This window comes from Macrotis lagotis, chromosome 4 (genome assembly GCF_037893015.1).
Source record: "Macrotis lagotis isolate mMagLag1 chromosome 4, bilby.v1.9.chrom.fasta, whole genome shotgun sequence".
NCBI lineage: Eukaryota > Metazoa > Chordata > Mammalia > Peramelemorphia > Peramelidae > Macrotis > Macrotis lagotis.
Genome location: NC_133661.1, coordinates 142430040 through 142456333, shown reverse-complemented (window position 1 = coordinate 142456333; position 26294 = coordinate 142430040). Strand labels below are relative to the sequence as shown.

Sequence of the window (26294 nt, the reverse complement as noted above, 5' to 3'; positions counted from 1 at the left end):
CACCTTTCTTAAGGGTTAGTCTGAACTTTACCCAACTGTATCACAGCTAAACCCTTGATGGCTGGCCTAGCTTCAAATTAGCCCTACTTTTGAGAAGAGTCCTTATGCCTCAGTCCATAACCATACCAGATCTTGCATGTATGAACAAATATACAGAATACTTAAAATTATAGAATCCTGGATGAGATCTAGCAGGTTATTTAGTCCAGCTTCTTCAATCAATAGTTTTCCTGACAGAAGAGACTTCTTATTATTTAGTCATGTCTAACTCTTCATGACCCCCTTTGGAGTTTTCTTGGCAAAGAGATTGGAATAGTTTGACATTTCCTTCTCCAGCTCATTTTATGAATGAGGAACCAAAGCAGAGTTAAATGACTTGTCCAGGGTCATACAGCTAATATGTATCAGAGGTTGAATTTTAACTTAGATCTTACTGAGTCCAAGCCTGGCCACCCTATCCACTGCTTTACCTAACAGCTCTTAGACTTCGACTTCTTAAATAAAATAGCCTTCTTAAATGCTTCCAATACCAGAGATCTCACCACTGTTATACAAATACCTATAATTGTTATAAAAAAATTTTTAATGTTAAATTTAAATCAGCTTTTTTAGCTACATCCAGTTGATTCTGGTTCTTTCCTCTTGACCACAAACAATAAGTCCCCTATTGACTTCAGATGGCAAACCACTCCATTATTTTTTTTCCAAAAAAACCCAAAAGGGGTCACAGAGTCAGACACAACTAAAGTAACTAAGTAACAATAAAAGGGTTGAGAGAAATTAAAATTTAAATTTCCATATTGGCAGATTTATGTATGTATATCTTCCATTGCTGTCATAGGTAAGTAATGCCATATCTCAAAAGGGATGAAGAAGGGGAAGAAATAAACAATTCCCACTGTGCCTATTATCTGTTGGGTACTGGGTAAATGCTTTATAAATATTTCATTTGATCTTCACAACAACCCTGTGAGGTAGGTGCTATAATTACCTTTATTTTTATAATTGAGGAAACTGAGGCAGACAAAGGTTAAGTGTCTTGCTCAGGAATAGACAGCCAAGTGTCTAAGGCTAGAATTGGACGCTGGTCTTCCTAACTCCAGGTCTAGCATTCTTTTCACTGTGCCACTCAAAAAAATCCCCACATAAACAATAGCAACTCTCATCATCCAGCCATGATCCATAATTGTCTTCTACCTACCTTAAAAATTATATTAACCTTCCAGCAATAATAGAAATGGGAAAATCCCAGAACTTAATTTCCCTTTATGACTGGGATCTTAACTCATTGGAGAAAATTTCCATGCCTTTCCCAGAAGGCTGTATGGTTTGCTACAGAAGGGGTAGGTGCTTCACTAGACAAGGTTTCTGATTAGTAGAGTTATTTCTATAAGGAAGATTTTTTTTAATAAATGGAGCTGCTAGAAGAGCCCATAGAGGGTCAATCAGAGATAAGAAGACTATAGGCTACAGAAAAAGTAAAAGTGTAGGTAAATGTAGTGAAAATGTCCTGATATTCCCAGCAACCCAATATTGCCTGTAGAATACTAATGATCTCACTGCCAAGGTGAGAAGCTTTTAGCCTTCCTTGAGATTTCAATTATTCTCCAGCCACCCCAAGATCCTTGAGGCAGACCGTACTGAATGAATCCTAAGTTTTTGTCACTATATAGAAATTATAAAACGACTTTGCTGAACAATTATTATAATGATTAAGCTATAATGCCTCTGGACCATATAGTGTATAGCCCCTTAGTGTATAGCTGTAGAGAAAAATTCCTCTATTTGATGCCATATTGTTATTTAAATTGATCTTATGCTTTAAATGCTTTTGCTACTGTTTTTTTGTAATTGGCATGCTCTATAAATAGAGATTATAGCATCAGTTGGGAATTACAGTTGGGGAATATAAACCTGATTCCTCAAAATAGACCATATTGAGAAAAGAAACAAGGGACTTCAGACCAGACAGAGTTTTGCTTCTGTGAGAAAAATATCTTTTTATTGACATATTTTGTTTCTTCTTTATTTTAATTTCCAAATATGTCCTTTTCTTTACCCAGTGAGTTATCCTTTATTTAGAAAAAGAATAGGAAAAACTCAAATTATTATGCTAGACAGTATATGCAATATTCTATCCAATTGCCCACTTTTGTAAATGAGCAAGAAAGGTAGATTTTCTTAGCTCTTTTCTAGGCAGATTGGATCATTGTAAATATGAAGAATTCTGTTTCCTTTTTTTCTTCTTTCCATTTATTTGCATTCATTGTATACATTGTTTTCCTTTCATCACCTCCTTCTGCATCAGTTCATAAAGGAGGCAACATGATATAATGGAGTGAGAGAACTCAGTGAGATTTAATACTTTCTTTGTAACCTCTTTGGTCCTATAATTTAAGGGGATTGGACTGAACAAATTCTGTTCAGTTCTTTGTCTATAATCCTAGGTCTTCCCAAGCTTTCCTAAATGCTTCCTATTCATTATTTCTTATAGTGTGGTAATACTCTGTAACATTCTTGTGCCACAATTGGCTTAGCCATTCCCCAAATATGTTGTTTCTAATTCTTTGTTACCACAAAACATGCTGCTTTGAATATTTTGGTGCAGATGGGACTTTTCCTTCTATTTTTGTTTGACCTTCTTGGGATTGCTGTCTGGTAGCAGGATCTCTGGGTCAAAGGGTATACATAAAAAAACTTTCTTGATGAACATATTGTATAGTAGATAATGCACTGTAAGGGTCTCTAATGCATCCTCTTTCCCTGGAAGATAGCCAGTCTCAACCCTAGTCTGTGCAGCTATCCATCAACTTTCAGATAGCCATAACCAAAATGGAAAGAGTACCAGACCTGGAGTCAGGAAAACTTATCTTCCTGAGTTCAAATCAGTCCTCAGACATTTATGAGCTTGGCAACCCTGATTGCCTCAGTTTCTTCATTGGTAAATGAGGTGGCAAACATCTCCAGTAACTTTGCCAAGGAAAACCCAAATTCACAAAAATCTAATACAACTTAAAAAAAATTGAACAAGAAGAGGAAAAGGCTCAAAGGCAAAATCATTGGTCAAGATTTATTACACAATTCTCCTTACCTGAATGAGGGTATAAAATTTGTCAGAAGCTTGGAAGAAGAGAGATCCAGGTTGCCTGGCTTCCAGCTTTGAGAGAGAAGTTCTCTCTTATTTTTATTAACATATTTTGTTTCTCCATTATTTTAATTCCAAATGTGTCCTTTTCTCTAGATTTTCTTCAGGGGCCTGAAGAGAGAGAAAGACTCTAGGAAGAAGTAAGAATGTAGAGAAATCAGTGCCTCAATCATGTCCCTAACCCCTCAGATTACCATGGTAGAAATTTTGGGGAATTTCCCCTTGGTGAGATCTGTCTCTCTGTCTCTGTATATCTGTCTATCTGTCTTTCTTTCTCACAGCACCAAAGGGAAAGCTCATTTAGTCTCCATTGCCTAGTATATTTCTATTTGCTATCAAAATGGATAATTGGAATCATTTCCTATTTGCTTTGTGTATTCTTTGTATAATTGATAAGTCAAGTCTTAGATATAAAACTTGGCTTACTCCTTTTCCATCAAGGAACAGTGATCTTGAGCTCAGTTCAAACCTAAAATTTATTTTCCTTATACTAATAATAGTTATGGGGGCTACGTAATATAATTCTAGGCTCTAATGAGAAGAAAATAGGCAGCCTTTGATTCTATCCTCCTGTTTTTCTGACAGGGATAAGTTTCTTCCTTGGAGAAGGGAGAATTGAGGATGCTCTAGAGATATATAATCATACCTCTTTGCAAGCCACATCTAGATAAATTCATGTGGACACATATAACCCACACAGACATCAGACATCTCATTTTTTCTGTTGTTGTTGAGTCATTTTTTCAGTCTTGTGTGACTCTGTGACCCCATTTGGGGTTTTGTTGCCAGAGATCCTGGAGTAGTTTGCCATTTCCTCTTCTAGCTCATTTTTACAGATGAAAAAACAGAGGCCAACAAGGTTAAGTGACTTGCCCAGGATCACATATGTGTCTGAGGTCAGATTTGAATTCAGGAAGATAAGTCTTCCTTACTCTAGACATGCTCTTTCTACTGTACCACCTAGTTGCCCACACATACCCTCATACAACAATGAAATGGCAGAAAACAGCCATCCCAGACCACAAGTGACACCTGATTCTGTTCTCATTACATTTCACCTAAAAAGAGCAATCACAACACTAGATGGGAAGGGGTTGCTTTCTCACCAGATAATAGAATGAAATTCCAAGAGACTTGTTTGTGATAGAGGCAATGAGAGACAGCAGTGGAATTCTTCAGAAGTCGTTTGTTTTCTTAGTTCCCCCTGACTATTTGGACCAACAATTGTTTTTGAAGATGCCTCGTGGTGAGGATCATGAGGGTTGTCTTGGGACTTCATTCCCTGAAAACCAAAAGAAAGGGATCATTTAAGAAGAGCAAGGAAAAAGGATAATTTTGGGGAGCTGTAAAAGAAAGTGAAAAATAAATTGAAAGCAAATATTCCTTGAAAAAATGATGTTGACAAGTCATGTTATTTGGGAGACCTACAGGGATACAGAGCATGGTCTATGTTGAGTTCCTTCTATGTCTTTTGAGGACTGCTTTTTACAGATAACAGCAGCTGGGAGCCATGATCTGAGCCTGCTCTAGGATCTGAGGCCCCATCAGTCCCTCCACACCCTCCAGGGAGGCTTCCTTCACAACAGAAGAACAATGCGAGTTATTGTTCCTCTTTTTGCATCCTCTGGTTTTCAATGTTTTTTGAATTTCTTTCAGTCTCCCTCTTCTCTCACAAAGTATAAAATAGACAGTCATGTTCTAATACATTCAAGATAAGAAAAAAAAGCATCATAGCCAAATGTGGGTGCACTCGTTCAACAACCATTTATTGAGTATCTACTGTGTGTATTGAATTATTTCAAGGTCTAAGAGGGATGCAAAAAAAGTATGACATATAGTTCCTGGTCTTAAGGAATTTGCACTTTGACTGAGAAGACAAACCCCCAAAATAGAAACAGATCTGGAAGGGATCTCAAAGGTCTAACCATCTCCCTTATTTTCTGGCCATTTTTGTATCATGGATCCCTTTGTCAATCTGGTAATGCTTCTTTGAGCAACACCCTACCCAACCCCCCCCCTTCTAAGAATAAAAATTGTAGATGCATACAATAAAATAAATTAGATTACAAAGAAAAACATACTAAAATTCAATTGTCAAAATATTTTAAAAAATAAAGTTTATGGACCTCAGGTCAAGGGCCCCTACTTATTAGTCAAGTTATAGATTTATTTTATATATTCACTGGAGAAAAACAAAAGGGGCTTACTATTGCAAATGATGATGTAAATAAGATTCAAGAAGAGAATTTAATTAAGAGGATAAATTGCTTTAAATCACTTTGGAAGTATCTAATTACATGCAAAAAAATGTAACAGTAAGAGGCTTGATTTTATATTGTAAAAGTTGGTCTCATTCTCAGGACCTGGGGTTCAAGTTCAGCCTATATATTCTAGTTGCATGTCCCTGAGCAAGTCACTTAACTTCCTGGTGCCCTAGGTAACTTTCTAAGATGATTTAATGGCTACAGTAGGTGATCTGCACCTATAGAGAAAATTCCCTCACTGGGAGTTCTCCACATTAGCAATTCTCTAAGTGTGATCCATAACACTCTTTGGGGTGAGCAGGGAGAAGGAAGGGGGTTCATAAAATGTAAACTCTTTTTATAATAATGCTATGATGTTTTAATTTCTAATATCATATATATTGATCAATATAACCCACATAAACAAAAGTTTTGGGGTTCCTCAATTTTAAGAGTAAAAAGGGGTTCTGAGACTTCATTTGAGAACAATTGATTTATAACAATGAAATCAGAGTTGGGGGAAAATTATTCTGCTAGATTACATTTAATACACCAATTTAATATCTGGTTATTTCAGCAGAATTAATAGAAGAAAATGGTTGGCTTAAGCAGTGTTTCTTATCTCTGTTTAATCCCCCTACTAGCTTGTAAATCCCTTGAAGGCAAACTGTTTGGTATAACTTTGTTTCTCTCTATGCAGATTTATACAAATTAAGAACACAAAAACTGTTTGTTTGCCTTAGATTTATGCTTTAGGGTTTGAGGCTCTGCCTGGAGGACACCTTCCAGGCTCTTTTATAACAAGTTGTTTCCCATCCAAACCTCAAGATCATCCAAGATTCCTTGAAAGACATATCAATAGAAATGGCCCAACTCAATGACAACAGCAGGTGAGGCATGGAACAAGAAATCTATGCCTAAAGTGAGGAAGACCTGAGTTCAAATCCAGACTCAGATACTTACTAGCTATAGTTACTTTAAAAAAATCACTGTTTGCCTTGATTTGCTCAGATGTAAATTAGGGACAAGAACAGTACCTACCTTCCAGGGCTGTTTCGAGGTTCAAATGAGATAATAATTGTATATACTTAGCAAAGGGCCTGGAATAAAATAGACACTATAAAAATACTTATCCCCTTTCCTTTCTTCTTTGAAGAGGGATTCCCTCTGGAGAAAATGCAATATCTTTGATGTGCTGATTGCATCAAGTTCCAGAACATTGCAGAACCTCCTAGAAAAAATCTGTAATCTTCCTAAGGAACCTGGCCTGCCTAGACACATAGAAAAGACAGAGTGGACAAAGAATATTTACATATATTTGTATGGATCTTTGTTTAGGGTATGTCCATATGTGTATATATTTATATACATATGTGTTATATCATATATGCATGTCCCACATAGTATATGTATGTATCAGACAATAAACAAGTGGATAGAGAGTTGGGCCTAGAGTTAAATTAGAGGAAGAGAATAGCCTGGAATACTTCAATTAATTTACAAAGGGTTTTTACTAACATCAAGATTCCCATGAAATAAAAGTAGTGTCTTTTCAATTTTAGTATTTTACTGGTATTATTCTGTGACTGAAAAACATGGAACACTACTTCCTCTGAAGAACTAAGAAATGAATACCATAGAGTGGAATGGAGAGATATATAATAAGGATGATCAGATTGTAACAAATAATCAGTGAGGAGCTCCAAAAAATGATAGGTATAAAATATGTCAGCAAGACATTGAAAGGATAGGAAGGGAAGATGGGCTGATCATGTAGGAAAATGAAGACTTGAAAGTCAGAGTATTCCACTGGTACTTTTATAATGTTAGAAGAAAGCAAGGAAGACCCCCAGGGCAATGGGGTGAACCCACTTTGGCAAATCTTTTAGGTTGAAGAGGATGAGAATCACACTGGGGTAGCAGACTTGGCTGGGTTGCAGTCTGCATTGTCCAGGGGAAATACTAGTTTGATAAGATCACAAGTATTTCAGTGTGGAGGAAAGAAAAGACAAGGGGAAAGACTGAAATGAGGTTAAATTAGGAGAGTAGACAATGAAGGCCTCTACCACATAAATGAATGTGTGAGTAGAAGAAAGGGGCAGAGCCAAGAAATATTACAGTGGTAGAGTTGACAAGGCTTGGCAACTATTTGGATGTGTGGGAGGTGAGGGAAATTCTGGAATTGAGGATGACTGTAGATGCATCATAGGGAGTTGACTGAAACACTGAAGGGTCAAGTTATCTCCCCAAGATTACATATCTGGTAAGAGTCAGAGGCACAATTTGAACCCAAATCTTGACTCCAAGTTCAGTTCTTAATCTTTGTTGCCTTATAATTTATTCTCAAGAATTTAGGTTGTAAAATTCCTAATTTGGTAGAGCTGTGGGGCTATGAATAGGTCACTGTAACCTTTCTGAAAGATCTGGGGCCTGGTGGGTCATGATTATTATTTTTTATAGCAAAGTCAGGGCAAAAAAGTATGGGGGCTGCCAAGTCAGAAACAATAGCTATTAATCAGGCCTGTGTAAAGAAATCTACAAAGTATCTGTTAAATGACCTGTAAAATTCAGAACCAGAGTGTGTATTTCCAATTAATCACCTTAGTCAGGATAAAGGGCATGGAGAACCTAGCCCCCACCCCCAGTTCTGTACAGTGAAGGACAGTAGAAACAATACCAGACTGGTGGTCAATAGATGGGGGTTTTACTTTTGACTTTGCAGCTAAGTGACTGAACTTCCACAAATAAGTTACCTAGCATTCTGGGCATAGGCTTATTATTTAAAAAGTTAGAGAGATAGACTGCCTGTATATCCTTGGACAAGTTACTTCTCTCTGGGCCTCAGTTTACTCATCTAGAAAATAAGAAAAATGGAGCTGATGACCTCCGAGATCCCTTGCAGTTTAACCTTGATCCTTCATAATCATCCTGCAGCATTTATCACTGTTAACCACTTTCTCCTCTCTGGGTTTTCATGACACTGATCTCTTGGTTCTCTTTTTTCCTCTCTGACCACTCCTCATTACATTACCTAAATGTGAGTCTGTCTGTCTGTCTCTCTCTGTCTCTTTGTCTGTCTCTCGCTTTCTCTTTCACACACACACACACACACACACACACACACACACACACACACACACACACAGTGTTTCTGTCTCACACCCTCTTCATAAGCACCATGGTTTTGTTCTGAACTGGACCTGACTCATGCCAGACCCTTAGTACTTTTAGAAAAAAAATAGGACACTTGCAAGTCATTCAATAGTCAAAAGATTTACTTAGGTATTGCAGGAAAAGATATTCAATAAGTATAGACACCGAGGACTCTCTGAATTGATTTAGCTGCGTGAAGGTTCCTTTCCTGAATCATCCATCATGATCTGTCAGCTACCGATCCATCAGAATGTCCTTGGTCCTCCTTAGGATTTTGTACTCAGGTGATAAAGAGTTAGTGTCAGCAGCAATTTTTGAAAAATAATATTTTATTTTTGCCCATTGCATGTTAAAACAAATTTTTAAACATCTTTTTAAAGTTTGAGTTCCAAATTCCATTTTCCCCTCCCTTCCATCTTTCCTCGCTGATACGGTTATGCTTGTACAATCATGTAAAACATGGTGTCAGCAATCTTGAGGAAGGTCTCAAATCCTGTTTAAAAAATTAGGCTAACTTGTATGGAGGGAAGGATTAAGATATTGTTCCTATAACCTCTTCCTTGTTGGTAGGTCCTTAAGGCCTCACAGAGGATCTTCCACCACTTTAAATAACTTTAGGGTTATTATTGGTCAATCCTAACCTCTGTTATTTGAGAATTCTGATATAGACAGCTTTGAAGGAAGGTGATAAAAATATAAAAAACAAAAGGAACAATTATGATATTTCCCCTGAAGGAATAACAGAATCTGGGAGAGTCTAGGTCTAAATAATCTCTTCTATGTGGATGATATCAGTTCTTTGTAGTTCATAAGGAGTCTCTCAATGTAAAAAAGGTGACCATAAGCAAGAGCAGCATGAGGAGTATCAGGGTTTCAGCAAAGATGTTGACATTGATTCTCATAAAAGATCAGAGAAAACTGTCTTATATCAATACTCCATCCACTCAATTAGTATTTCTTGGACCACTTGTCGTGACCTTCATGTAAGGGAGGAGAATCTTCGGGATAACTGCTCCCCTTTTTCCCCAAGGATTAGTTAGAAAATTTCACCTCAGGAGTAGAGTCAAGATGAAGCAGGAGGCAGGAATTCCCAGAAGTTCTTCTCAAAAAAACTCTAAATGCCTTAAAATGACTCTAACCAAATTCTAGAGGGGCAGAACTGACAGAAAGACTGGGTTAAACAAATTTCCAGCCCAAGACAACTTGGTAGATTCTCAGATAAGATCTATTCCACCAGCACTGGGGTTGGCAAGAGCAGCCTGGGGTCATAGCCTTGCTTCAGCAAACCAGTTCCAACCTTCTAGTAATAGCCTGAGGGTGCCTGGTCTCTAGGATCACCTGGGTCTGTGGCAATAGGAGCAATTTCCAGACCTCTCAGCCCAGGGATTGCTGAGGATGGTTTGGAAGGTTAGCCAAAGAACTCTGCCACACCAGAGTGAGCAGGACCTTTGGAGCCACCTAGCAGCTGCTTTCAGACTGCTCAGCCCACAGATGGTAGGAGAATGGGGAGAGACCCCCCAAAAAACTCCCAGAACTCCCAAGTCAAAGAGAAAATTTTATATATATATATATATATATATACATATATATATATATATATATATATATACATATATATATATGAAGGGCTCATAGGGCCTAGAATATGATATTCTGGAAGGTAAAAGAGCTTGGATTACAACCAAGAACTACCCAGAAAACCAAACACCCTATTTCAGGGGAAAAGATGGAAATTAAATAGGAGACATTCAAACTTTCCTTTTGAACTGACTAGAGCTGAACAGAAAGTTTGATCTTCAAACAGGGCTCAGGTGAAACTTAGAGAGGGTGGACAGGATGGGCAAATTATGAGCGAATTAATGATGTTGAACTGCTTGTATTCCTGTATGGGAAGATGATACTGATAACTCATATGAACCTTCTCATTTATTAGAGCAATTAGAAGGAGCATATATAGACAAGGAACAGGAGGAAGTTGAATGTAATGGTATAATATAAAGATGGAGTAAATGGGTGAAAAAGGAATGTACTGGGAGAAAGGGAAAGGAAAGGAAGAATGGGCTAAGATATTTTATGTAAAGGAAAAAGAAAAAGCTTTTTCAATGGAGTAGAAGTAGGGGAAGGTGAGGGGGAGTGAGTGAGTGAGCCTTCATTCTCATTGGAAATGGCTCAGACAGGAAATATGCATTCAATAGGTAATAGAAATCTAGCTTGCCCTAGAGAAAAAAATGAGAGGAAAGGGAGAGGAGAAAGGAGACAGGGGAAGAGGAGGGGGAAGGTGTAGATGATAGAAAAAAAGAGATCCTGGGAGAGGATAGTCAGATACACAGGGTGAAAGGAGAGAGAATGAGAGAGAGAGAGCAGTGTAAATGGAAGTGGGGAGGAACAGAATGGAGAGAAATAGCAACTGTGAGAAAAAGAATACTGAAGCAACTTCTCTGATGGATTTAGCATAAAGAATGCAACCCATCCCAGAGACAGCTGATGGCATCTGCACATAGATTAAAGAATATTTTTTCTCTTACTTTATTTCTCTTGAAGTCTCTTTAACTTTTTAGGGGGAAGGGCATTTATGTTTATTTTTCACAGCAAGATTATTGGAGTAATGTGAAAGTAAATAAATCATGAAAAAAAAAGAAAATTTCACCTTCCCCCATTGCCATAAAGCAAATCCTTTCCCAACAATTCCACCTCGATATCCCAAACTCTACCCTAGGAGGTGAAACTGTATGATGTTTTGTAGTAGAAAAAATTGAGAGACCAATTTTTTATGACAGTAAATGATGAACTACATTGGTCTTCCTTTTATACTGTACTTGCCAGGGCTCCCTCTTTTACTACTGCTAGGAGCTGAACTGCTATCTAATGAGGGGGAGGGGAGGTTGGGCTACATCTGCACCATTGTCCCCTGCCCAGCCCTGTTGGAGCTCACATCTGTGCCTGCTGTCCACTCAACCAGCATCAACTACTAACAGCACAGCTGAACCTGTCTGACCATGCCCCATTATATAGAAGAACTGTGGCTGCCGCTATCTTCTTATGCTCTGTAGAGACACTGGGGGCTGTTATTGTTGGGGTTTGATTCTGGCCTCCTGTTGAGGGAAAGCCGTGAACCAAAAACTCCACTAGGCTCAGTTCATGCGCTCTATTTCTTCCTATATGCAAACAATATTTGTTGCTGCTGGGGCTGTGGAAGAAAGGAAAACAGACAGAAACACAGAGAATGAGAATGACAGTTCAGGGCTCATGGCTGGATGTAAAAGTAGAAACTTTTTAAACACATGCAGCACTACTGCCTATCCTCACCTAATTAAATGAGGGCATAACTGGCATTTTTGTACATATTCCCAATTCCAGAAATGTCTCTGAGCTCCCAGGGAGAATTTAGCATTGTCCTTTCAAGGGTTTCTTCCAGTGGCTTGCACCAAAGAATCACCACAAAATCCTTGTGGCAAAATTGTGGTTGGTCTCTCAAATTCCAAATTAAAATAAACAAAATTGGAATAGTTTCTCCAGCAGTTGTTAGACAATCCTAAAATTCAAGGGATTTGCCTTGCTTTCTCTCATTGTTGAGGACTGCGGATTGCTGGTTCAGCTACATTTTCATTTCAAAAAAAATTCAAAATCAAACAGTTCACACAAATATGACTTTCTTAAAGCTTATTTTTTGGTGGTCTCTTCCTATTATTAGGTGATAATGATTGTTAGAATATAAAGGCACTGGTTCCAACTAGTATGTGTATGTGTATATAAGTATGAATACATAAATTTATGTGTTTATAGGAATATGTATAGATTTGTATGTACAAATACATTTATAAACATATTCTTTGTATTCCCAGTGTCTGTTACTCAGTGTTTGTTGATTGATTGGCCCTATTATCATTGTTGAACTCAAACTCAAATGTTCTTTTTGCTTTTGTGTTTCATCTGTTTGCACTACAACTATTATGAAATCTTTCCAATCATTTGTTATAGTACTCATAGATCTAGAGCCTGAGGATCCTTAAATATCATCTCATCCAACTTCTTCATTTTTAGAGTTGGGAAAACCAAGTTTTCCTAGTAACATTAAGTGACTTGATTAAGGTCACATAGATAGTAAAGAGCAGAGCTACATCTTTGGCTCCAAACCTGATGTTCCTGAAAGGGGATGGAGACATAGATTTGAGAAGTATTTGTATAAGCTTTTTGAATAGATATAATAGCTAAAGCTATGAAAGTCAATGAAATTTAAACAAGTTTAGTATTCTTTCTGGTTTGCCACAATGTCTTATTGGATCTAAACAAAAACTGTACAATAGAACTTGGGGTTTGGGGGCCTACAGAAAGGGACTATTACAAGCAGCCAGATTACTGGCCATGTCCTTGGACTGATTGATTGCTAGGTTTAACTCTCAAAGCTATGATTCTATTTCCTATCCATTAGCACTGATATAATGTTTTGGTACTTTATAGGACAGACAGCTGGTCACAGTTCTGCCTTAGATACACCTTCCCAAGCTGAGATTGCTCTCTTACAGACTTATGCCTTGCACTACATTTGGCTGCAACCTTTTTCCATGGTCTTTCTTAAAAGGAGGCAGGAGGAGAAGGAATTCCTTGTTGAAATCTGTTGCAATTTAAAATGCTGACATTTGGAGCTTCTTTGTCACCAATTTTCTCCCTTCCCCCTCATTTGTATTCATTTGATGCCTTTGGAGAAGAGAAAAAAATCAACACACCCAGAAGTTTTTCAACAACTGAGTTTTTCACATTGAAAGGTAGAGATACCAACTCCCAAAGGGGAAAAAAAAAACTAAGCATGAAAAAATAGAATTCCAAGTTGGACTTGCAGAAGAACTTTTGTCTATGAAACCAGCTGTGGGGCTCTGAGAAGTCTTGGGCTCATATCCACCTTGTTTTAGAAGTACTCCTTGCTTCATTCACTTTGTTCCTTCTTCACCAGGAGACTAGAGCTCAAAGTGTTGTTTGTTAAGGCTTCAAGAAGCCTTGGAAGGTTGGAAAGCTCCTCCCGACAAAAAAAAAAAAGTTTTCCAGGTGTTTTTGTAAAATCACTTTCAAAAAATATTTATTTTAAAAAATTATTTTGACCTAACTTTCTCCAGTCCTACACTACACCTTTTATTTCCAAAGGGCCATCCTTGGTGTGAAATCGGTCCCAGGAGAGCAATCGTTCAGGGTAACATTCCCATTTCCTGGCATCCTCAAAGCTGCTTTACATCAATAAAGGTAACGGTATACTTAACCTACTGTAAGTGATCACATACTCTTCCATGAACCATCCAACTCTTAGTAATATTTGTTTTCAAATAGAGAGGAATGGCAGAAGAATTTGGTCAGTTATTTGATAGACACTGCTGTACTTGAGTATTTCAAGTGCTGAGTGTACTATCCACAAACCCCTTCTTACTGGGAGGGGGGAAGCTCTCTTTAATCAGGTATGGTGGAGAGAGTCAGGAGATTTCAACTCAAGTCCCAGGATCTCTCATCATTTAATTGGGTGTTGGGCAAGTCAAGTAACCTCTCTAGATCTGTTTCTTTAACCATAAAAAAAGGAAATATTCAAGGTAGCTCTCAAAATTGTTTCAGAAATGGATATCTTCTTTGTCTGAAGGGGCTCAGATCATAAATATATTAATTCTGTGCACATTTCAGGAACAAGACAATGGCTCTCAGAATACTTGCTTATAATTTCTTTCCCCAATTTTAGCCGGATGTATATAGTTCTTCATTATTTGACATGCTGAGTTGCAATTTCAGTCTTGGTTTGCTCAGTACAATCTCTGTGTGTACATATGATTTGTCTCAGTTAACAGTTAAGCTTCTTTCAATTGTCTGGTTATCCTTTAATGATCATTCATTCAATCTCTTAATAACTATCAAGTAACATTGTTTAAGATATTGTGCTAAGTACAATGAAGGCTACAAAGGTATAAAAAATATAAAACACTTCTCTTCCTCCCACAAGGGAGGAGTTTAAATGATTATTGTAATATGATTCTGCTAAAAAGAGTACATTACTGGAATCATATTTTTCATTCTGGAAAAACTAGAGTTGCTACCCATGTTTTGGCAGTGCATTCACAAGTGAAGTGCTTTAGAAGTAGGAAGAAGACAAGAAAGACATTACATATTCTCTGACAACAAGCACATTAAGTCTCTTGGTTTAGGAACATAAATGGTAGAACCTAAAAGATAGGGTTTAGTTTTTGTTTCCCATATGATTTTACTGGGCCTACTTGTTCAGTTGTGCCTGACTCTTCATGAACCCATTTGTTTTTTTTTTTTTTTAATTTTTGAAAAATATACTGGAAAAAAAAGAAAAAGATACTATAGTAGTGTTCCATTTTCTTTTCCACCTCATTTTACAGATGAGAAAACTGAGGCAAATGGGGATTAAGTGACTTGCCCAGGGTCATATAACTAGTAAATATCTGAGGTCAGATTTGAAGTCAGAAAGAGGATAAAATGAGATAATATTTGCAAAGCATTTCATAAACCTTAAAGTGCCATATAAATGTTCAGTAGCTAGACCCACCTTATATTTTTCCATCTCTTGTTTCCTTTGGTTCTCAGGGGTGTGTGTTTGTGTGTGTCTGTGTCTCTGTGTGTCAGAGTCAGAGACTGAGACAGAGAGAGAGAGACAGAGAGATAGACAGACAGAGACAGAGAGAGAGACATAGACAGAGAGACAAAGACAGAGAGAGAGAGAGAGAGAGAGAGAGAGAGAGAGAGAGAGAGAGAGAGAGAGAGATTTTACTTTGGTTGGTTGGATATGAGATAAGAGTAATTTAGTGAGCAAAGCAGCTAGAAGATAGGCCTCAGGCTCTGGACAATCTGTGTTCAAGTCTCCACCTTGCGCACAGACACATACCACATGATTCTGGATAAATTAGTGCCCCCAGGAAATTCTAATACTAAAAGTGGCAGAACAGTTGCCTGGATCTGCATTAATTGAGAGAGTTTTTTCACCTGAGATTCTCTACACCAATTAAATCACAAATGTGTTTTCCTCACCCCCTACCACCAAAAATCAACAATAATTTTTTTTGAGCTCTTACTGAATGCAAAAGCACTGTACTGCTCTGGAATATCCGAAGTGATACTAAGCATGGTGCCTCAAGTTTTGTTGTTTTTTTTTTTCTTAGTTGGAGAAGTAGGCCAAATGGAGGAGAAGTTAATTAATAGAATAAGGTAGTGGGTGATAATTGTGTGATCTGAGCTATACAGATAATAAATTGTAGGAGGCAGAAAAGCTGTTGGCTATCAAGTAAAACCTTATTAATTCAGACGACTAATTTGGGCTGGTTTGTCTTTTCATTGCTTGTAAAAAAAAAGATTTTGCTAGAGCAAATTGAGTGTAAAAAATATAGCTTTGTAAATCTTTAAGCTCCTTGGGAAGTTTTCCAACATTTTAGAAGCATCTATTTTGCTTAATAATTGACAGACTAATCGCTAATTGCTAATCATTCATTAAATTTAGTTCCTTAAGGATTTCTATGAGATAACTCAATTTAAAATTTTAGATTATAGAATTCAAAACTGGAAGGGAGCTCAGTTTATTTTGTCAAATCCTTCACTTTTTATGTGAATATATAGTATATATTTTTACTGAGTCCCAAGGAATTATACAATCATAACTTTAGAACAGATGAGACCATGAGACAATCTAGTTAAGAGACTTGCTCAAGGTCACAAATGTATTAAGTTAAAGAGCTAAAATTTCCAAATTTTATCTACTTAAAATATCTCTAAATTCAACACTAATTCCTCTATGCCATGCTGCCTCATGGGAATTTATTAAATTCCTTTTATGTGATAGTAACTGTGCTAAGCAGTCTACAAATAGTAGCTCATTTGAGATTCATAATAACCCTACAAAGTAGGTGTCATTTTATAGTTGGGAAAACTGAAGCAAATAGGTTAAATGAACAACTTATCAAGGGGGTCAAGCAAGCTAGTAAATATCTGAGGCTGAATTTGAAGTCTTCTTCACTTTGGGAATGGAATAGAAGGTAGAGGCTAGGTGATGAAATATAAAGGCAAAAAATGAAAATCCTTGACCTTCAGTAATTTAGATTCTAAGTTGGCCTTAGAGAAATATGCCAGGTTTATGGAAGAAGTGACTCGCCTTGACCACAGTCATTCAGATGATCACTAGGAGTCAGGATCTGATTTTGTAGATAGTTCTTTTTTGGTCTTCACCATTGGACAAATATTTACTGTTGTTGATGTCTTTGCTGTTGTGTCATTTCAGTTGTTTCTGACTCTTCAGGACCCCTATTGGGGTTTTCTTGGCAGAGAGAGATACTGGAGTGGTTTGCCATTTTCTTCTCCATATCATTTTATAGATAAATAACCAAGACAAACAGAGTTAAGAACTTGTCCAGGGTCACATAGCTAGCAAGTATCTGAGATCACATTTGTACTCAGGTCCTCCTAGCTCTAAAACAGGCACTTTAATATATTCATATGCAAATCATTATATTAGGCACTGAAGCTCATAGATAAAACAGGACCTAGCAGCAATCTCCCAGGAGTTTATAATCTTATAGCAGGGGTAAGAAAAATATATAAACAAAAATAGTCTAAAAATTATACAATCATGCATAAATAGAAAAAATAAAAATGGAACTGTGAGAGATTTAGAAAGGAAGAGATCACATATGGCTGAGATAATTAATGGAGTTTCTGTGGAGGAGGTTCCATGGAGAAGGCTCCCATGAAGTGAGCAGTAAAGAGGTTTTTGGCAGGTGGAAAAAAGGTCATCCTCAGCATGGGGGAAGGAATGAATATTAGCTTGGGGACCAAAAAGAAAAAAGGCAGATTAATGTAAATGATCTTGCTTGGCTGGACAAAAGGGTAAACAAAGAGGAATATATTAACATGTCATAAACCTGGAAAGGTAAATTGGATCCAGATTTAGGAGAAGTGATTGAATACAAGTCTGAGTAGTTTGGTATGCCATGGGAGCCACCTAAGGGCTTTGGGGTGGGAGCACCATGGGTAGTTATATGGTCAGTTCTTTACAGTAAAAAGATACTTTTTACAATGCTGCATAGGAATTTGGCCTTGCTTATTTTAAAAATATTTTATAACTGTATTTTAATATTATTGACTTCCTTTTTTATTTAGTGTATTTTTATTTTTTGCAATTGCAAACTTTATTCTGGTGGAGCCAAGATGGTGGAGTGAAGCTAGGAAGTTGCCTGAGCTCTCCCCAATTTCCCTCAGACAATGTTAAATCAAGCCCCTAAAGAATTCTGAAAATCCACATAATCCACAAAATCCACAGAATCCACAAAAAAGAAGAAAAGAAACAATTTTCTAGCCCAAGATGACTGAGAAGGACTTCAGGAAAGGTCTGTCTCATTTGGGTATAAGGACACCACACAGGTGGTATCCAGGCAAGCCAGCAGGATACTCTTGGCCACAGCTCAGATTAGCAACTAAGACTCCTAGTTCCCAGCTCAACAGGCCAGTGGCACAGCAGGCCAGTTGTGAGGCTCCTGCCCCATCACAGCAGGCAATCTGCCAGTGCTGGAACCCAGGGTGCTACTAGACTGGACCACAGAAGTGACCTAGCACAGTGGGCATATTGCCAGTCCCAGAGGCCCTGGTGCAGAAAGCCAGTGACCAGACTACTGACCCCCTCCAATGCAAGAAGTTTGGAACAGTGCCCTCTGTAACCCAGGAGCAGAGCTCACTCTTAAAAAATGAGCAAAAATCAAAACAGAGCCCTGATCATAAGAAGCTACTATGGTGACAGGGAAGCTCAAAACACAAACTCAGAAGAGGATCATGCCTCAAAGGGGAATATGAATTGGTCTCAAGTTCAAAAGGTCCTCTTGGAAGAGGAGAATAAGAGAAGTAGAAGAAAAATTGGGAAAATAAATAGGTGCTATGTAAAAATGATTATGAAAATACTTGAAAATGATATAAAAAACTGATTCAAGATAACTCCTTAGATTTCTTAATAAACAGCATTGGCCAAATGAAAAAGAAGGTACAAAAACTAATTGTAGAAATTCCTGACAGGGGCAGCTAGGTGGCACATAGCTAGAGCACTAGCCCTGGAGTCAGGAGGAGCTGAGTTCAAATCCCGCCTCAGACATTTAATAATTACCTAGCTGTGTGACCTTGGGCAAGTCACTTAACCCCATTGTCTTGCAAAAATAAAAACCAAAAAAAAAATTAAGACTGACCAAATGGAAGCTAATGACATTATGAGACATCAAGAATCAGTCAAACAAAATTTTAAAAAATGAAAAAATAAAAGACAATGTAAAATACCTCATTGACAAAAATAACTGACCTGGAAAATAGATCAAGGAAAACTAATTTAAGAATTATTGGACTACTTGAAAGCCATGATCAAAAAGGGGCCTGGATAATAGGTTTCAAGGAATTATTAAGGAAATCTGTCCTGATAACCTGGAACCACAGGGTAAAATAAGTCATTGAAAGAAACTACCAATCACCACCTAAAAGAGATCCCCAAAATGAAAATTCCAAGTGAATATTGTAATCAAATTCCAGAACTATCAGTCAAGGAAAATTACTGCAAGTTGTCAAAAAGAAATAATTCCAATATCAAGGAGTCACAGTCAGGATTCCACTGGATTTAACAGCTTCTGCAATAAAGGATCAGATTATGATACTGGAATATGATATTCCAGAAAACAAAGGATTATAACCAAGAGTCAACTACTCAACAAAAGTGAGCATAATCTTTCAGGGGAAAAGATGAGCATTCAATGAAATAGCAGACTTTCAAATTTTCCTAATGAAAAGACCAGCACTGAATAGAAAATTTAATCTTCAAGTGGGATAGTGGGAAATACACAGGTAGTAGTCATAACTGTGAATGTGAATGAGATGAACTCTCACATAAAGCAGAATTGGATAGCATAATGAATTAAAAACCAGAATCCTACATATGCTAGTAAAAGAAATCATTTAAAGCAGAGAGAGACATGAGCAGAGTAGCAGTAAAGACTGGAGTAGAACATATTATGCTTCAACTGAAGCTGAAAAAAAAGGGCAAGGGTAGCAATCTTGATCTCAGAAAATACAAAAATAAAAATAGATCTTAATTGAAATAAACAAGAAAGAAAACTACATATTGCTAAAGGTACCATAGACAATGAAATAATATCAATACTGAACATATATACACTAAGTGATATAGAACCCAAATTTGTAGAAGAGAAGTTAAGTGAGTTATAGGAAGAAATAAGCAATGAAACTATCCTAGTGGGAAATCTCAGAACTAGATAAATATAATCACAAAATAAAAAAGAAATAAGTTAAGAAGGTGACTAGAATTTTAAAAAAGTTAGACATGATAAACTTCTGGAGAAAATTGAAGGGGGAAAGAAAGTACTATATGTTTTTCTCAATGGTACATGGAACCTACACAAAATTTTGCCATGAATTATGGCATAAAATTCTCGCAATCAAATACAGAAAGAAAAATATTTACTCAATTTTTTTCAACCCATTATGCAATAAAAATTACAGAAATAGGTTAAAGATTAATTGGAAATTAAATAATCCAATCCTAAAAAATGAGTTGGTCAAGCAGCATATCATAGAAATAATCACTAATTTCATCAAAGAGAATTACAATAATGAAACAACATAACAAAATTTATGTGATGTATCCAATGCAGTAATTTTATATCTCTAAATGCTTATAAGAATAAAATATAAAAAGGAGAGAACAATGAATTGAGAATGTATTTTTAAAAGCTGGAAAAAATTAAAACCATCCAATTAAATACCAAATTAGAAATTCTGAAACTCAAAGGATAGATTAATAAAATTGAATGTAAGAAAACTTTTGAACTAACAAATACAATTAAATGCTGGTTTTATGAAAAAAAACAATAAAATTGATAAACCTTTGCATAATTTGATTAAAAATTATTTGCAAAAATATAAATTCTTCAGATTAACAGGAGAGAAAATAAAATGCTTAAATAATCCCATTTTAGAAAAAAATATTCTTTTAATGTGATAAACATGGTGCTGATACCCAAACCAGAAAGATGTAAAACAGAGAAAAAAATATTACACACTTTTCTTAATGAATATTGATGCAAATCTTAAAAATAAAACACTAGCAAAGAGATTATGGCAATTTATTGAAAAACATTACGGAGTACAGGAATAAAAGGAAACTTTCCTTAAAATGAAAAGCAATATCTATCTGAAATCATCAACAAGCATTATATGTAATCAGTAAACATTATATGTGAAGCCTTCCCAAAGATCTAGGGTGAAGCAAGGATGCCCCTTATCACCACTATTATTCAACATTTTACTTAAAATATAACTTTAGCCATAAGAGAAGAAAAAGAAATTGAAAGAATTAGAATAGGCAGTGAGGAAACAAATTATCACTCTTTGCAGATGATATGATGATATCCTTAGAGAATCATAGAAAACCAACTAAAAAGTCTTGAAATAATTAACAACTTTAGTAAAATTACAGAATATAAAATAAACCTAAATCATCAACATTTCTATATATTACCAATAAAGCCCATCAGCATGAGATAACTGAAGATAGGGGTGGCTAGGTGGTGCAGTGGATAGAGCACCGGCCCTGGAGTTCAAATCCAGCCTCAGACACTCAATAATTACCTAGCTGTGTGGCCTTGGGCAAGCCACTTAACCCCATTTGCCTTGCAAAAACCTATAAAATAATTGCTGAAGATAACATAAAATATTTGGGAGTGTACCTGCTGAGACAGATCCAGAAGCTATATGAACACAATTATAAAAAGCTTTTTGTACAAATAAAGCCAGATACAAACAATTAGAAAATATAAATTGCTCCTGGATAGACTGCTAATATAATAAAAATGATAATTCTACCTAAATTATTTTACTTATTCAGTGTCACATCTATCAAACTACCAAAAATTATTTTATAAAGTCAGAAAAAATAATAATAATAATTCATATTAAAAACAAAGAATCAAGAATATCAAGGGAATTAATGGAAAAATGCAAAAAATGTGTCCCAGATGATCGGTATTTAAAACTATATTATAAAGAGGCAATCATCAAAACTGCCTGGTACTGGTTAAAAAATAAGAGTGGTGGATCAATGGAATAGATAATATACAAAAGAAACAATAGTAAAGAATTATAGAAATTTACTTTGGGTTTGATAAAACCAAAGACTTTAGATTCTGGGATATGGACTGACTATTTGACAAAAATTTCTGGGAAAACTGGAAAATAGTATGGCAGAAACTAGTAATAGACCCAAATCTCACACTCTATACCAAGATGAGGTCAAAATGGATATAGGATTTAGATTTAAGGGTGATACCATACACCAATTAGAACAAGAAATTATCTATTAGATCTATTAGTGAGTTTATGACTGAACATGAGAAAGATTACATTATAAATTGCAAAATAGATTATTTCAACTTCATTAAATTAAAAAGGTTTTGCACAAATAAAACTAATACAATCAAGATTAGAAAGAAAGAAGAAAACTGGGAAAAATTTTACAGCCCGTGCTTCTGATAAAGTTCTCATTTCTCAAATAGAGAACTGAGTCAAATTTGTAAGAGTACAAGTCATTTCCCAATTGATAAATGGTCAAAGGATGAAGTTTTCAGATGAAGAAATTAAAGCTATATTCATATAGAAATGTTCTAAATCACTATTGATCAGAGAAATGCAAATTAAAACAAATCTGAGGTACTACCTCATATGTATCAGATTGGCTCATATGGTAGAAAAGAAAAATGAGAAATATTGGAGAAGATTTAAGAAAATTGGCATGCTAATGCATTGATGGTGGAATTGTGATGTGATCCAACCATTCTGGAGAACAATTTGGATCTATGCTCAAAGAGTAATCATACTGTGCATACTCTTTGATCCAGTAATACCATTACTAGGTCTGTATCCCAAAGAGAACATTAAAAAAGGGAAAAGGAGCCATATGTACAAAAATATTTATAGCAGTTCTTTTTGTGTTGGCAAAGAATTGAGGAAAGGCTGAACAAGCATGGTATATGAATGTTATGGAATACTGTTGTTCTAGAAGAACATGATGATCCTGAGTATTTCAGAAAAATCAGGAAAGATTTATATGAATTGATGCTGAGTAAAATAAGTGGAACCAGGAGAACATCATACACAACCATAGCAACATTATGTGATAATCAATATGATTGACTTAAGTCTTCTCAGCAATACAGTGATCTAAGATGATTCCTGGACTCATGAGAGAAAATGCTAACCACATCTAGAGAAAGAACCATGGAATCTTAGTGAAAATTAAAGCATATTATTTTCTTTTTTTGTTTGTTTTTTGCTTTTTCTGGCTTTTTCCCTTTTGTTCTATTTCCTTTTTCACAGTATGACTAATGTGGAAACATGTTCCATAATTATACATGTATAACTGATATTAGACTGTTTGCTGTCTTGGGGAGGAGGAAGAGAAAGATGTTTGAATTCATAATTTTATAAAATTAATATTGAACACTATCTTTATATGTTGGAAAAATTAAAATACTATATTGAAAAAAAGAATAGTAATAAAGACTGTACATCTATAACCCATATCAAGTTTCTTGCCTTCTCAATAAGGGTGAAGAGAACAGAGGGAATTTGTAATTCAAAAATCAAAAAAGGTTGTTAAAATAGTTTTTACATTTTATTGGAAAAAATGAAATATTAAGAATAATTAAAATAATTAAAATAATTAAAATACATTCAATAAAACAATACTCTGAGAACTGTTGCTTAGATTTCACCAAATTGTTTGTGAGAAACAAACAAGGGCGGTTTGAGTGAACAACAGAGAGCTGGAGGAAGAGTAATGTGCCACAATGCTGGGAAAGATAGCTGGGAATCAGGTTATATAGGGTTTAAAAAACTAGACCACTGAGTTTATTTTTTATCCTAATGCAGAGGCTAGTTCTATATTAGGAAAACAATTGGCATAATTAACCACATCAATAACAAAACTAACGGAAATCATATGATTATCTCAATAGATGGGGGAAAATCTTTTGACAAAATATAGCAACCATTCCTTAAAACAATATTCAGTATCTATCTAAAGCCATCAGCAAGCATTTTATGTAATGAGGATATGTAAGAAGCCTTTCCAATAACAGTGTGAAACAAGGTTGTCTGTTATCACCACTATTATTCATTTGCTTTAGAAATATTAGTTTTAAGAAAAAGAAAATGGAATTATAATAGGCAATGAGGAAACAAAACTCTCACTTTTTGCACCCCAAAGTATCAACCAGACACTACCCAACCTTTGCACTATACCCTGTAGAATGCCTGTCCATTGACAACAGACTTCCCTTCATCTGAAATCTTTTTCTCTTCCACTCCTTCCATCTTCTATTTACTGAAACCTGGCACCCCACCCTTAACTCTTCCCCCATTGCTGGCACACTTCCTAGAACTGGCTGCATCTTCCTCATTCCCTTCTGTTTGATTGGTTGAAGTAAGGGAGTTGGAATACTTCTTGCCAGGTTTTTTAACTACCTCAATCACACAGTAACATCTCTTCCTTTGAGGTTCATGCCATGATTCATATCCACCACTCAATCAAAATCCTTGTAGCTGTTTCTATAGATCTCTAAGTCACTCCCCTGCCTTCTCAATAAATTCAGCACATGATTCCTGATTTTTCTCACCTCCCTAATTCCTGCCCTCATATTAGGGGACTTCAAAATACATATTAACTCTCTACCTCAAATATTCTAACCACACTCAGTTTCTCAAAATACTGATTTCCCATGAACTACTCCTATACTCCACTTCTACCAAACACAAAGATGATCATACCCTTCATACATCTTATTTTCACAAATATTGCCTAACTATTTTCATACATATTAGTATCTATTTGCAAGTATGTGTGTATATATGCACACACACACACACACACACACACAAAGTAGTTAAATGCAAAGAATTTGGGGAGGAAATATACTACCAGCATTTGAAGGGATCAGGGATCATGTAAAAAGGTCATGCTTTAAGTTATACTTTGGAGTGCATCCAGGAATGGGGAATGCTCAGAACAAAGACACAGAGATGAGAGATTGAGTATACCACCTCCATATTCAAGAATTCTTTGGTTTTTCACCTTTCCCTCTACCTTTCCTTACAAACCCTACTGTTCATTTGTACCATGATGTCCAGTCTCTTGACCCCTCAATATTATACCAGATCATTTTCCTTGTGCTATTACTCTACTCTGTTCTGCATCTTGACTGTTTGCTAAACTAATTAAGCGCTATACTGTCCTTCTCTCTTGAAATCCTAACCTCCCCCTTATCATTTAGCTTTATCCACCCTCCTAAGCCTCAGTCTTCAATTATTCTTACCATTTACCATTTTCATTCCTATACATGTACTGCAAAGATGAAGAGAATCAGGCAACTGTTCTGTTACATATTCTAAACTAGGTCTTCACTGCTGCTAAAGAATCCTATTCTAACTCTCTTATCAACTCATCTCAGATATCCCATGGTTCTTCCTCCTTTCACCCTCTCAAATGAGTTAATATTTTAAAGGGGATCACCCTGTTCTCTCTTTTTTTCCATCTTTTATCACTCCCAGTGCTGTCAACCACTATCTCTTCCTTCACCCCTAACTCACATGATGATGAGAGGGCTTTACTTCTCAAGCCATCCCATTTCTTCCTATCTCCTCCAACAGATTGCTCCCTCTGTAATTCTCTTCTCTATCACTTATTTTTAATTTCTCTCTGATTCATTCTCTACTACCTACAAACTTGCCCATGTTTCCCCCATTCTGAAAAAACCCTTCATTTGATCCTTCCATCCTCAACTATCAAATTATATCTCTTCTATTTTTTGTGGTTGAATTCCTCGAAATTCCTAATCATATCACCAAAACTGGTCTCTCCAAAGTTACCAGAGATTTCTTAGTTGCCAAATTTGAAGGCCTTTTTTTAGGTTTTTGCAAGGCAATGGGGTCAAGTGACTTGCCCAAGGTCACACAGCTAGGTAATTATTAATAATTCAGGTCTTCCTGACTCCAGGGTCAGGCACTCTGCACCAGCTAGGTGCCCCCTGAAGGTCTTTTCTTAACCCATATTTTCCTTTGACAATGTTGATCACTCTCTCCTTTTTGATTCTTTCTTTTCTTAGATTTTCAGGATGCTATTCTCTCCTGGTTCCCCTCCTACCTATCTAACCTCTCCTTAGTCTTTTGTGCTGGATCTTCATCCAGATCATGCCCTTTAATCATAGGTATCCTACAGGGTGCTGTCCTGGACCCCTCTTCCTTTCTTCCTTTAAACTGCTTTACTTGGTGATCTCATCAGTTCTCATGGTTATTATCTCTATGCTGACTATTCTCAACTCTATCCTGCCCTAACTTCTCAACTGACTTCCTATTACACATCTACAACTACTTTTCAGACATCTCCAACTGAATGTCCAGTACACATCTTAAGCTCAATGTATCCAAAATGGAACCCACTATCATTCCTTTTCAAATCTCCTCTCTACTTCTTTATAATTGTAAAAGGTAACACCATCCTCCAAGTCTCTCAGGCTAGAAACTTGGGAGTCATCTCGGAGTTTTCATTATCTTTTAATGCCTTTATCCAATCTTTATTCCAGGGTCTTTTGATTTTGCCTTTGTAAAATCTTTTGAATAAATTATCTTCTCTCCTTTATTACTGCCACTTCTCTAGTGCAGGTCTTCATCATCTC

At 36.2% G+C, this 26294-nt stretch overlaps 1 long non-coding RNA gene across 1 annotated transcript in view; it reads right to left on the bottom strand.

The window, feature by feature from the left end:
* Window positions 1-3183: 3183 nt before the first annotated feature.
* LOC141520049 (uncharacterized) overlaps window positions 3184-26294 on the bottom strand; it is a 48451-nt gene continuing 25340 nt past the window's right edge. Inside the window, exons 2-3 of the long non-coding RNA XR_012477529.1 lie at window positions 4252-4427; window positions 3184-3275 (exon numbers count right to left, since the gene is read on the bottom strand). This is a non-coding gene — a long non-coding RNA (uncharacterized LOC141520049). The remainder of the gene's footprint in view (window positions 3276-4251; window positions 4428-26294) is intronic.